The sequence below is a fragment of the Monodelphis domestica genome, chromosome 1, assembly GCF_027887165.1.
Source record: "Monodelphis domestica isolate mMonDom1 chromosome 1, mMonDom1.pri, whole genome shotgun sequence".
NCBI classification, from domain to species: Eukaryota; Metazoa; Chordata; class Mammalia; order Didelphimorphia; family Didelphidae; genus Monodelphis; species Monodelphis domestica.
The window spans coordinates 223,026,184-223,040,304 of record NC_077227.1 but is presented as its reverse complement, the minus strand read 5'-3'; the positions used below and the strand labels follow the sequence as shown (position 1 = coordinate 223,040,304).

The 14,121-nt window shown below is 39.2% G+C and overlaps 1 protein-coding gene across 1 annotated transcript in view; it reads right to left on the bottom strand.

Annotated features, from left to right (window-relative positions):
• Positions 1-9,770, bottom strand: part of STXBP6 (syntaxin binding protein 6) — a 382,595-nt gene extending 372,825 nt beyond the window's left edge. The window contains exon 1 of the mRNA XM_007472541.3: positions 9,383-9,770. The gene's annotated coding sequence lies outside the window, so the exon portion shown is untranslated. The remainder of the gene's footprint in view (positions 1-9,382) is intronic.
• Between the last annotated feature and the right edge of the window lie 4,351 nt (positions 9,771-14,121).

The window sequence follows — 14,121 nt, the reverse complement described above, 5'->3', positions numbered from 1 at the left end:
GACAGTCAGCTTATGTTGCTAGCTTGTCACTCATCCTTAGCGTAGCCATGCCTAGTATCTGTCTCAGACAACAGAGCTGTTCCCAGATGTACAGGAAAGCAAGGTATTTTATCAGGAGGGAAAAGAACTCAAACAGGAAAATCTCACTGATTTCCCACTTCAGAACTCCCAAGCCAGGCTGCTGTTTCAGTCATGACTCTCTGTGACCCCATTTAAGGTTTTCTTGGCAAAGATACTAGAATGGTTTATCATTTCTTTTTCTAGTTTATAGTATAAATGAGGAAACTGAGGCAAACAGGGGTGAGTGACTTGCTTGCCCTAGGCTACACAGTAAATATCTGATGCCAGATTTGAATTCAGGAGGATGAGTCTTCCTAATTTTAGACCCTACACTCTAGCCACTGAATCACCTAGGAGGCCCTGATTATCAAAGCTACAAAGGACAAGGAAGACTTGAGTATAAAATGTCATAGTATGTATGCAGCAAAGAGGAGTTTCAGGGTAAGGAATGATTAAAAGAGTAAAATGCTAGAGAAAACAGTAGGAGAGAGGACACTGGATATTACCTCATTCTCTGAAATGGGTACAATAGAAAGTGTGCTAGATAAGGAGTCAAGGCACCAGAGTTCAAATCTCAGTTTTACAATTTATTGCTATCTATCTGACCTGGGAGAAGTAATTTAATCTCTCTGAGTCTGTTAAAGGAGGGGAGTACAGAGCAGATAACCTCTAAAATACCTTTCACCTTTAATCTATAACCCTAATGGAGGAAGATATGTTGAAGTACTCACAGGATTCAATCTATTTGCCAAAGATGCAGCAAGATTACCAGGTGGGCTAGAGAAAATTAGGTTGAAAATTTGAGGAGTGGAGATTTGGAACAGTTGCAGCAAAAAGAGATGATTAAAAGGGTTGCCAGTGATGAAGCAATGAGGTCTTGGTTGAGGTTAGAGAGAAAAGTAGTAGATACTATAAAGGTTGCAAAATTTTTATAAAGATTTTTTTTTCAAAGCAACCCTCTGAGGTATCTGCACTTAAAATAGGAGAAAACTGAGAATAAGGGGCTAAATAAGTTGCCAATGATCATCTCAAAATTTATCAGAGGCTTTCTATTCCCCTGCAATGGGCAATCTATTCAATTAAATTCAAACATTTATTGATCACCCACTAGGCATACCTTGTTTTATTGCACTTAGCTTTATTGGACTTCAAACATATTGCATTTTTTGTTTGTTTTTTTTCCATTTAAAGTTTGTGGCAACCTTGTATTGAGCCCATTTTTTCCAACACTGTGTTCACATCTTGTCTCTGAGTCACATTTTGCTAATTCTTGTAACATTTCAATTTTTTCATTACTGTTATATCTGCTGCGGTGATCTGTGATCAATTATCTCTGATGTTGCCATTGTAATTGTTTTGGGACACAACAAATCATGCCCATGTAAGATAGTGAATTTAATTCGTAAATGTTGTGTGTATTCTGACTGCCCCATTCTTTTTCCCTCTCCTTGAGCCTCCCCATTCCCTGAGATACAATAATATTGAAATTAGGCCTTAATTGGCCTAACCATACAATGGCCTCCAAGTGTTCAAGTGAAAGGAAGAGTCAACCAATGCAGCAAACTTCATTGCTGGCTTATGGTATGAAACTGCACACCTATCCCAATCTTTAGCAACAACCACCTTAATCAGTCAGCAGCCATCATGACATCCAAGCAAGATTATAACTCCCTGGAAGCTCAGATTATTGTTGGCATTTTAGCAATATTTTAAATTAAGGTATGTACAATTTTTTAGACATAATACTATTGCACACTTAATAAATACAATACAGGATAAACATAATTTCTATATGCACTGGGAAACCAAAAAATTCATGGGCCTCACTTTATTATGATAGTCCCTTTATTATCGTGGCCTAAAACTGAAATCCACAGTGTCTCCAAGGTATTCTTGCATAGATAATGCACAGAGATAGGTGCAAAAATTCAAAGAAAAAAATAAAATTGTTCCTGCCTCACAGAATATACTGAGAGACAGGGGAATGAGAAGAGAAAAAACATGTACAGAGATAAGCAAAAACACAAGGTAAGTTCCAGAGGCAGAAAGCCTAATAATTTGAGGGGAGGGAGGGTGTAGAGAACTACTGTGCTTTGAAGGAAGTCAGGACTTGACATAAGCAGAAAAATCTTGGCTATAATCTTATTTCAAGTCAATGAATTTTTCTGAAGCTTAAATTCCTCATCTGTAAAATGGGAGTGAGAACACTACCATCCTACCAGAACTGTTATTTATGAGGATCAAATAAGGTAATCTATATGTGAAACATTTTGAAAAAATTCAAAGGTGTTAGCTAAAATGTCATCTAGCACAGTGTTGTTAGCCATTTACAAGTTAGACTCTTTGGACCCTATTTAGAGTTTTCTTAGATAAGATCCTGGAGTGGTTTGCCATTTCTTTCTCTAGTTCATTTGACAAACTAGGAAACCAAGGCAAACAGGATTAAGTGACTTGCCCAGGGTCACAACGACAATAAGTGTCTAAGGTTAGATTTGAACTCACAAATATGAGTCTTCCTGACTCCAGGTCCAGCATTCTAGTCACTGCACCACCTAGCTGCAGTACCTGTTACTCTAAATGGATAGCAAAGAAAAGGACACATTGTGACAAAGTCCAGAAGAAAATATTGACAACAAAAGTCATTAAGATGGAAAGACAGCAATAATTATTAAATGGAATAAAGCCTCTTTATTTGAAAGGAAAGAAATGGGTAAAGAAAAACTTCCATAGGGATTGCACTTTATTTGTATTTTAATATGCATCTATATATTTTTCAATTTGAAGGGATAGTGTTGCCTAGGAGAGAGAGAATTAGTCTCAGAATCAGAATGCAAGTTCAAGGTCCAAGTTCGAGGCCCATCTCTGAAGCCACCCAGTAACTGGCTTTGTGACCTTGAGTCAACCATCTTCCTCTCAGTACCCAAAGGTAACTCTCCCGAAGGATAAATTGCAGAATAGTTGCATGTCTGCATATGGAGAAAGAATTTTCTACACTAGAGAAAACAGAGGAACCATCAAAATACTTTATATATACACATGAATGGGTACATACATAGAGGCAACTAAATGGCACAATAGATAGAGCACTGAGCCTAGAGTCAGGAATCCCCAAGTTCAAATCCAGTCTCAGACACCTCCAAACTGTGTTACCTCGGGCAAATCACCTTGTTTTTCTCAGTTTCCTTATACATAAAATGAGCCAGAGAAGGAAATGGAAAACCACTTCCCTATCTTTACCAAGAAAACTCCAGATGGGGTAATGAAGAGGTGGTCAGGACTGAAAAACAACAATTAAAATATGTGTGTATATACACACATATATGTTCATGTGAACAGTGTGCATGTGTATATACATATATGTGTACATATATACACATATAATCCAAACACACATCTCTTTCAAAAAATTCTCATTTTAGGGGTAAGGCATAAACTCATACCAATAAAGTAATGCCTTTTATTCCCAGAAGAGAAAAATGGTTGGCCTTTTAGCAGATCTGGGTCAAAGTATCTATGCACCCTAAGGAAAGTTTAAAAATTAGACCACCAGAGGCAGCTCAGAATATTCGCTAAAACACATCAGATTTGAATTTTTACAAAATTAAGTACCTGCAATTCACAAAAAGCCAAATTCTCTAATATTAAAAAATATTTTTATAAAAATTAATATTAAAAAGTGTCTCTCGCCACATCTGTGAGACAGCTATGTGGAACAGTGGGTAGAGACCTAGATCTAGAGTTAGAACTTGAGTTCAAATACTGATCCAGATAAGCACTTTGTGACCTTGGACAGGTCACTAAACCTGTTGGTATTAATTTTCTCAATTATAAAATTGGGATAATAATATCACCTACCTTTTAATTGTGATTCTTAAATGAGATATTATGTAGAAAGCACTTGGCACAGTACCTGGCAAATAGTAGATGCCATATAAATGTGACCTCATTATTATCATCAGTAATATCATTATATTTTACCTCCCTATGTGTTGTTCACCTTGTCTATTCCTAGCCCCAGTTCTCTCTTCCATTCAGACATTAGGAAATCAGAAAAAAATACCTAAGCATTGAGGAATTCCCACACATATTAAAAAAAAAAAATTCAAGTCATTTGAATGAGGTCGAATGAAAACCATTGTCCTGTTCAACTTCCAGCAATAAAAAGCCATGCTGTCACAGGCTGTTCAGCCATTCTTCAAACTCACTCATTCTATTTATACTCCAGTGGCTTTATCGTTTTTGTTATTATGTATTCAGAAAAGTATGAAACAATATCCTGGATCATCACAGTTCTCTAAACAAATGATAAGCAATTGATGATATGCACCGGAAAAAGCAAAGTCAATTTGCTTTGGAAACTCCAGGGAACCTACATACCCTCAAAAACCAAAGAGTAATTCACAATTATGTCCCAATCCCAACTGCCTTCAGAGCTCCTCGCCCTGCCCTGCTAACTCAAGTAGACCCACAAGGCTTATCTGTTAGACTCTAGCAAGTCTGACCTCATATCTGAAATGGCATACAATGTTCACCTAACTCTATTCCAGAGTTCTTAGTCTGTGACCAACACATACATTTCAGTGACTTTCTTGAATTTTAAAGAGAAACAAATTACTTCTTTATTTCAATGTAACTGATTTCCTTTGTGATTATATGTATTTTATTGTATGTATTTAACAACAGAGCTTATCAGAATCCCTAGCACACAGTAAGGAGTTAATAAATGCTTGTTAAACAGTCTGACAGTATTCTAAGAAGACAAACATTGGCTTTCCCAGGCTGTCAAAGGGATCCAGGACACAAAAAGGTTCCAAACCCCAATTCTATTCTCTCTCTTCAGCAATTCAGCAGGAATTTTAGGGAGTAGTTTAAGGTTGGGCTAAACTATAAATACTTAGCAGCATTTAAGTTATATGGGTCATTAGTGAAATACCCTTGAAAAACTACAAGGCTGACAAACCATTAACAGATCTATCCAAAGCTCTACCTTCCTGCTCCCTGATACAGACAGCTGGAAGAGATAAGATCCTCCCATTACCCAAGCACCACTAATACATAGAAAGACCTACTTAGATTCTGATGGATACAGAAGATCACAGACTCTTTAGACCTTTAAAGAGACCTTCAAAAGGTCATTTAGTCCAATCCTCTTGTCTTCCAGATGAAGAAACAAAGGCTTACAAAGGTCACATGTGTCACCCCTAAGGGTTCCTCTCATGGCATCTTTTTAGGAAAGGTCCACTTAAGAAGTCTTCTTAACAAGAACACAGGGCAAGCTTCCTATTCTGAGAAGATGCTTCCTTAAATCCTTTTGAAACCTGCTCTAAAGTGATTTAACTTATTCTTTCAAACTGGTAAAATTCTTTTGCCCAGATGCTAGAGAATGCAGAGGAGTGTGTCCAAGCAGGAGTGAAACTTTATGGAGCAAAGCATTGTGAGGAGGAGACTTTGCTAGAGAGGTTTAGGAGTCCAAGGCCAGCATGAGTCCAAGCATTTCACTACTTGGAGGGAAGAATAGAGATTTCCATCTCCTGCTGATGAACTAATTCACTTTGAGAGCAACAACACAGTGTAAACTAGTATAAAATAGACTTGTTCTGATCAGGGTAACTACACACCAAAGGAAAGAAGTATTTGATCAACTTCCTCAGTCATTTGCTCATGCCAATATGAGTTCAATTCTTGTACCAACCTAGGAGGTAAAAGGGGGAGGTCCCAGTATTCAATTCATTTTGGCTAACATTTATCAAGAAGATAAGTGAAACGCACTATGATAGCAAAAGGAGATAAAAAAAAAGAGAGAAAGAGAAACCTCTGCCCTCAAAGAGTTTATGTTCTATTAAGGAGAGGATATACACTTTAATAAATACAGTTATACAATGTCATTTCAAAATGGATAAAAGTTAGAGATCTCAGGAAAAGTGCTAAACTGAGCTTTGGAGGAGTCTAGAGATTCTAAACAATGGAAGGATAGAAGGAGTACACGTCAGAATGGGGAACCAGTAGGCCAATCTGCCTGAAACTGAAAGAGCAATCATCAAAAGGAGTTCATGGAAAAGTGAATAAGAACTAGGTTATAGAGGACTTAAAATTCTAAGCTAAGAATTTTGTAATTTTATCCTAGAAACAATAAGGAACCAGAGTTCCTTAATAAGAATTAACAAGAATAAGAGAAATGGCCTTGAGAGAGGAGGTCCTGGGCTCAAATTTGACCTCAGATATTCCCAGCTGGGTGACCCTGGGCAAGTCATTTAACCCCAATTGCCTAGTCCTTACCACTCTTCTGCCTAAGAACCAATACTAAGATATTCTAAGACAAGAGTTTTTTGTTTTTCTTTTTTAATGTAATATGGTCAAATCTGTGCTTTAAGAATATCAGTTTGGCAGTTGTAGGATGTTTTGGAGAGGGGACAGAATGGAAGATGGAAGCAGAAGACCAACTAGTAGATTTCATATATAGGGTAATGGATTTAGTTCTTAGGGTAGAATTATGTTGCTAAGTGCCCCCAACCTCAGTAGTTTACAGAATTGGAAACTGATTCATAGATTTCTTTTTTAAAATCTTTACTTTTCTGTCTTAGAATCAATATTGTTTCAATTCTAAGGCAAAAGAACAGTAAAGTCTAAGCAACTGGGGTTAATTGGCTTGCCCAGGGTCACAGCTAAGGAAGTGTCTGGGACCAGATTTGAGCCCAGCTCCTCCAAACTATAGGTCTGATGCTCTATCCACTAAACCATCTAACTGCCCCATTCCATAGATGTTAAATGACTTGCCCAAGGTCACACCAACAATGAATAGTAGTAATAAAACCAAGACCTTCATCTATGAATTCAGCACTCTTTCTGGTGTCTGAGGAAAACCCATTCCTCATTCCCAGTCTCCTGAAACAATGTACTTCCCAATAAGCTTTGTATTTCCATATTATCAATTAACATTTATTAAATGCCTACTATTTGCAAAGCACCTTGCTAGAGACTGGAGATAAAACTACCAAAAAAGGTCGGTTCTTTCCCTTCAGGATCATACACTATCGTTGTTTCTGGCTAATAGCTGACACCATTAATAATCTTTAAAGATGAAAAAGTTGCCAGTCATTCACTTCGAAATCAGACCCAAAGTACAAATTTGACCTCTCTCTTCAGTAGCAAAAAAAGCATAACTTGTTCTTGATTAACAGATACCAAACAGAAATACAGATTATCAGCCCCAAAAGCATGTTGTTCCTTTCTTCCCAGGGCCCAAGTTTAAGTCTGAGACTGGCTAGGAGGATGAGGTATGTGGTTCCTCAAATGGTCCAGTAAACTTCATTAATGTCCTGCCTATGAGACTACTCCTTTGTGATTGCCTCAGATCTGTAGCCCTCCTCAGATAAGGATGAAGATACCAGCACTGAATCTGAACTGTTCTAACCAGAAGGAAGAAAAAAAATAGCACTGGTTTATATTATATTGGAGCTGAATGGAAGGAAGAGAGCATAATGAATAAGAGGCAACATCATATTAAAGCAGGAAAGAGTCTTTCCTGCTATCTTAAAAAAAGGCCAGAGCAAATGAATCTCTTCAGTCTTAGGGATGGGGTGGATATACCAGTTACCAAATTGTCATCACTTAAACATTATTTGAAAAAAATAACCTTTGAAATTAAAAGGAACACTACAGAAATTCAAAAGATTGGAGTTATCAAAGGCCACATAAGATTTAAAGTATAAGGTTAATCTATTTTCAGAAAAAGTCAGTTTCTGAACTTGGGCAAAAAGTACAAATTAACACTGCAGAGTTCTGAAGGGATACAATGGTAGAGCCTTGAAACCTGCCTGGCCATTCCAGTTTCACTCTGTCTCCCAAAATATAAAACAAGAAAAACCAGCAGCAGCCCTGATTATAAATCCTTTAAAGTGTGGCATTTTAGAGTCATGTGTATTCCTTTAGGAACTTTGCAGGCACACAAACCTCAACAAGCTAAGGGGTTCAGCCAAAAAGAAGGCATATTTCGAGCCTGCATTATCATTTCTGGAATGATTCCCACCAGCAGCCTCTAAGGTGAATAACAGCTCACTGCTCTCAGCCCATGCTTTTCCAGCTCCTGGGTTATGACAGTAATTCAGGGGCTCGCAAACATCCCAAACTCAAAACAAGAAGTAGGAAAAACTCCAAGGAAGAAACCCCAAGCACACACCTGCATTCCACAAAATGGAATTTTCAGTGTCCCAGGACGTTGAGAACTCAAAATTTGGGGAGCCTTCTGCTTTGGGTGATAGCACACATCCCTAATCTACCCCACCTAGCCCCTGGGGAAGGAAAAAACAGGAGGAGGAAAATAAGTTAGCTATGAAATCTCTCGACCCCCGATGACCTAGAGCTGAAGCCAAGAACAGATACACATTTGTTTCAACTACTGGAGCAACTGCATGTCATCCCTAACTAATAACCCAGCCCTTCCCTCCAACCCTCCTCTAGACCTTTCCTCTCTGGAATGTGCTTTCACAGAGGCCATGGGAGATGGATAGAGAGGGGGAAATGCTACAGGCAAGAACTAAGGTGTATACACTCTTCCACCCCAAACTAACCACATTTGCCCTCCTTTCAATCACACTTATAAGGGAGGTTGGTATCTGGCAGGGACCCAACCTGGAGTTGGCGCTCACCACAGCAAACTCAAAATGCCAGTTGCCTCCAGCCAGATCTGAAGATGGGACCCAAAAGCAAATGCCCCAGGCAAGGGGAGAAGCTTCTGCCTGCAAATTGGCAGCCTAGATCTTCCAGGAAGATCCCAGGAATGAAGATCTGGGGTTATTTGCGAATTTCAGTCTCTGGGTAGAAATTGGGAAGCTCAGTCCGATTTCCACCGGAGCCTAACCCATTCAGCTCTCCCACTTTTCATGGCTTCAGAAGCAACACTCCCTCCTCCCTCTGGGAAAAAGAGGGGATCCTTTCCTCTGATGGAAAAGGGGGTGTAGGGAAGGGGGAGGAATCCATCATTAACTTTCTCGGGGAAAAAAAAAAACTGCTCCGCTGTCTATCCAATCAACCTATGTGCATCAGGATTTAATATTAAGGGAAGAAAAGGAGATGGGGAAAGGTACCCTCTGAATCTTCACTGAACAGTTCATACGTCCTAGATAGAAAGCCCCCTCTATCACTACCAGGAAACTTAAAAGAGCATCTTGCTCGCATCCACCACCGCCGCAACCCCCTCCTTGGAGAAGCTGCTACTTAACAGAGCAGGCAGCTCCCCAAAAGCTGGCGTTACAATTGCATCAACCCTTCCTTTCCTTCACCAGTCCCTCTGTTTCTTCTCTCTTCCCCTCTCCTGAGCCCCTACCTTGCAACGCAGCTTGGGCTCCCAGAGGTAAAAGTGCGCGGCACGCTCCTTGGCTCTCGCCGCCTCTGTCCGCGAGGCTTGCCCCACGCGGGGTGCTGGGCTCCAGCGAGGAAGGCTCGGCCCGGGCTGACTCCTCTGCTCCGGTTCCTTCTCCCGCGCGCGCAGTTAGGGAGGGGTGAGGGGGTAAACTCCCGGCAACTCCAACTCTAGTCACTGGGGCTCCAGCTGCTGCCGCCCGCCAGCCGCGGAGTGCAAACGCTTGTAATACAAACCTGCCCCCGCTGGCGGACTCTGAGCATGCCCAGTTTGGCTGCTAACAGCAGCTACCTTGCCCAGGGCAAAGGGCTGTGGGGTGTCCTCGGCCCTCCTGCAAACCCTTCGGGGAGGCGGGGAGGCGGGAGGCATCTGGGTGTGGACAGAGTTGGAGTTAGGTTCGAGATTGGGCTGAGACAGTGCCTGGTGGACTCCTGGAAAGGGTAAATAGCAAAAATGGATAAACGTGGGTGGAGTGGAAAGTCCTTGCAAGTTTTACTAGGAGTGGAAGACTAAGGTGTTGTTTTGTTGTTGTTGTTGCGGTTTCAAGTGTTGGTATAATTTTTTTCTTTAAACCTACGCCTTTAGTTGTTTTGGGGGGAAAGCAGGAAATGTTTCTTTGTAAAGAAGCCTTAGGCAAAGGGAAACTAATGTATCCCATTGTGGGAGACTTTATTCTTTGACATTCTCCCTGTGTTGTACCATCTTAATATGACATTGTTTTAAGAAATCACGCAGTGTCTATAAAAAAAAAGTTTTCTAGGTAAATCGAGATATTCCCCACCTGAAATATGTAGCATGATGTAGTGGGAAAAGTATTAAAGAATCAGAAAACTGTGTGCCCCTCTGAGGCACTGCGTTCCTCTGGAAACCACCTTACTTTAGGTATTGTTTGGAGAAAGAAAGAAAAAATAAGTGAAAGGACCTTGAAAATTCGAAAGGAATCCAAGGAGTTTGGTTGGTTTTGTCTGATGCATAAACCTGATATGTAAGAATGATCCAGAAATGGGGTGATTCTGCTGCCTTCAGAAAGGCATAATAAGCAAGAATGTCCCTTAAAATAGAGCACTTGATATGCACTTAATAGATGCTTTGATTTACAAGGAAAAAAAGGAAAGAAGAAAAGATTCAATTTATAATCAACTTTGGAGAAACAATTCTCTCCAACTGTGTTATATATGATAGCATTTTTAACATCTTTACCATCATTTTATCCATCTTATAGCTTTTCTTCTTTGGCTAGCTTTACAGGTCTTGCTAGTCATACACTCTGCTAGTAGTAGTGGTAGTCTCTGGGTGTCCGAGAATGACAATTGTCTTTGTGCATTGTCATCTACGGTGTACCCTCATGTGGCTTTGAAGTCCAAAGACTGAGGCGAAGAGTTTGTGGCACACGGGGCATGGGACGTCAGTTGTTTCCGGAGGTGCGGTTGTGGCCTGGTGTCGGCGTTCATGCGCAGTGGCAAGACATGGACATCATTCATCTTCAAAGGTGGCGGCGGCGGCGGCATGGTTAATGTGTGCCAGCTGCTTCTGTCAGAGGCAGCAAGTTCTAGTTGCTTTGGTGTAATGCCAGCCCACTTCAAGTTGGACTTTAGCTGATCCTTGAATCTTTTCTTTGGTCGGCCGTGTTTCCTGAGTCCAGCTGACAGTTCGCCATAGAATACCTGTCTTGGTATTCTCTGTGGGTCCATGTGGATGACGTGTCCAGACCATCCTAGCTGGGTTTTGAGGACCATGACTTCGATGCTGGTGGATTTGGCTCTGTTGAGGACTTCCGGACACTCTGCTATCACAGACTAATTGAATCATTCATTCATCTACCCAGAATCAACTCAGTTCACTGCTGCTGTTGGCTGCCTTGGCATTGTGTCTCAGACCTTTGTAAGAGGAATTGAAGGAAGTAGTGATGGTTCTTCATTCACAGAGGATGTACCTATGCTTTCTTGAAATGGAAGAGAATAATCACAATAATTTACATTTCTATAATACTTTAATCTTTACAAGATACTTCCTCACAATTTTGTGAGTTAGGTAACAATAATAGTGTCCCAAAAGTCTTAGTGCAGTTTGGAGCTTTAATAACTTTAAACCACTCTAAGACCTTTGGAACCCTGTGTATATTAGGTGATGTAGTAGGTGGAGGACTGGGCTTGGAATCAGGAAAACTCTAAGTTCAAATCTGGCCACAGACACTAGCTATGTGACCCTGGAAAGTCAACTAACTCTATTTGCCTCAGTTCCTCATTTGTAAAATGAGCTGAAGAAAGAAATGGCAAAATATTATATAGTATCTTTGCCAAGAAAACCCCAAATAGGATCATAAAGAGTCCCATAAGACTGAGAAATGACTCAGCAATGACAATGTATTATATTTACTAATACTTTAAAGTTTGTAAAGTGCTTTACATACATTATATTAACTCCATAAGAACTTATTAATGCAGACACAACAGGCAATATTATCCTCATTTTCTAGATGAGAAAACTGAGACTCAAAGATGTTCAGTGACTTAAATATAATTATATAACCAGTAAGTGTCATAGGAAGGATTTGCACTTAGGTATTCCTGATTCTAAGTCCTATATTATATGTCCTATATGTCATACGGTAGTAGTAGCATTTATTTTCTACTTTCTATATGAAAAAGTTTAGACTTCAAGTGATGAAATGACTTGGTTAAGGTTACACAACAAGCAAATATGTAACACATCCATGTCCTCTGGCTCTAGATCCAATGCTCCTTGTATGAATGAAGTTATTTTAGAGCATAAAAAGCTAGTAATTGTCTGGTCCTACACTGTCCTCCCTTGTAAGAAAACTGAGGCCCCCAAAAAGATACATGGCTAGTAAGCATGTAGTCTTTGTAACCATGGAGGATGCCCATTTAGAGTGGTTTAGAGGTTTTTAGACAATTTCTACAAATTTCTAGAAATCCCAGAAGGCTACAAAGGAGAAAGGAACATTTACAGAATAATACAGAATACAGAATAATTTCAGAATAATACAAAATAAGTGGCTCTCATATACTTTCCATTTCTTTGTATACTTATTTTAAAATATAAAGTATTTGTATCTTTTGAACATTGTAAAGTAGTTTCCATATATAGGCTCCTTAGAAGCTTAGCAGTTCTTATAAGTAGGGACCAGTAGGTGACACAGAATACTGGGCCTGGAGCTAATCTGAGGAGTTCAAATCCAGCCTCAGATACCTACTACCTGTAGGATACTAAGCAAATCATTTAACACTGTTTGCCTCAGTTTCCTCATCTGTAAAATAACATAGAGAAGGAAATAGCAAACCATGCCCTTCTAAGAAAACCTTAAATGGGGCCACAAAGAATAGCACATGACAAACAACTAAACCATAACAGTAATAAATTAGGTACTCAAAGTATTTCTATTGTTATTTTACAGAAAAAAAAAAAACTGAGGTTCGGAGAGTATAAAGGACTTGCTCACTGTTACACAGGTGTTCAGTATCAGAGGCAGAACAGTTTTTGAATCTATACAGTTCCTTTACACCACACATTAGAACTATTAAATGATCATTGTTGTAATACTCAAAAGGGAGATAAAGGAAGCAAATGTTGGAGGCCAGAAATATATTTAAGTATGTGGCATTTAAATAGTTTAGTTTACATATATGTAGCACAGAATGGCCTACATACCTGTAACACATGTTCTTTCATTTGATCCTTAAAAGTCAATGAATGATAATAGTAAAAAATGATAATAATAAATAATATAATAACACATAGCACTTTAAAGTTTTCAAAGTGCTTTATATATTATCTCATTTAATCCTCAAAATAACCATGGAGTAGATGCTACTAATTATCCCCATTTTGCAGAGGAAGAAACTAAGGCTTAAAGAGATGAAGTGCCTCACTCAAGGTCACAGAGAGTAAAGTATGCAGTACATGCATTATTATCCATATTTTACAAGTGAAGAAATACGTTCAGAAGAAATACAAGTAACCCAGGTTTCAGTACCCAAACTCTAGGCACACATGAACTAGATTTAACTTTGAAGCCTACCCCCAAATCACTCTCTTTGCATCATATTGCCCATGTCCAGAGGTATGTCTGGAAATTTCACAGTATAACTCTTAGAATGTTGCTGATGAAATCAAGTTCCAAAAGTCCATACTAGCACTTAAGGTAATAATGCATACTGAGCATAAGAGAGCCTTTATTATAACCCACCAAAAAATGCAGAAAACTCAGAAATCACTAAACAATGGCCTATGTACAGCTAATGCAATTCTCCTTTTCTGATGATTTCCAACTTTACTTAGAATTTTCCATTGGTCAAAACTCAAGAACTTGGGGTTGCAGATGGAATTCCCTTACATTTCAATGAGTCATACTTTTACCCTCAATGACCTATATAAGTAGCCAGCATTATGAAACTAAAATATGTAGCTCTCTCCCTAAAAAGGGAAACATACTTGGAGCTACTCGACATGCAAACTCCTCTCAGCTCTACAACTATCTGAATAACTGACAATAATCATGAAAGATAAAGTCTAAATCTTTTGTTCCCCCATATTGTAATATCAACTCCCCCACTGATTCTTGGACTTTAGCGTTGTGGTAGAAAAAATATTTGTAGGTTAGGCTAGTTTTCCTCAAAAAAATATTAACACTGTCCTTAAGATTTAATTGGTAAAATCGACCAAGGCAAAAACTGTTGACCTAA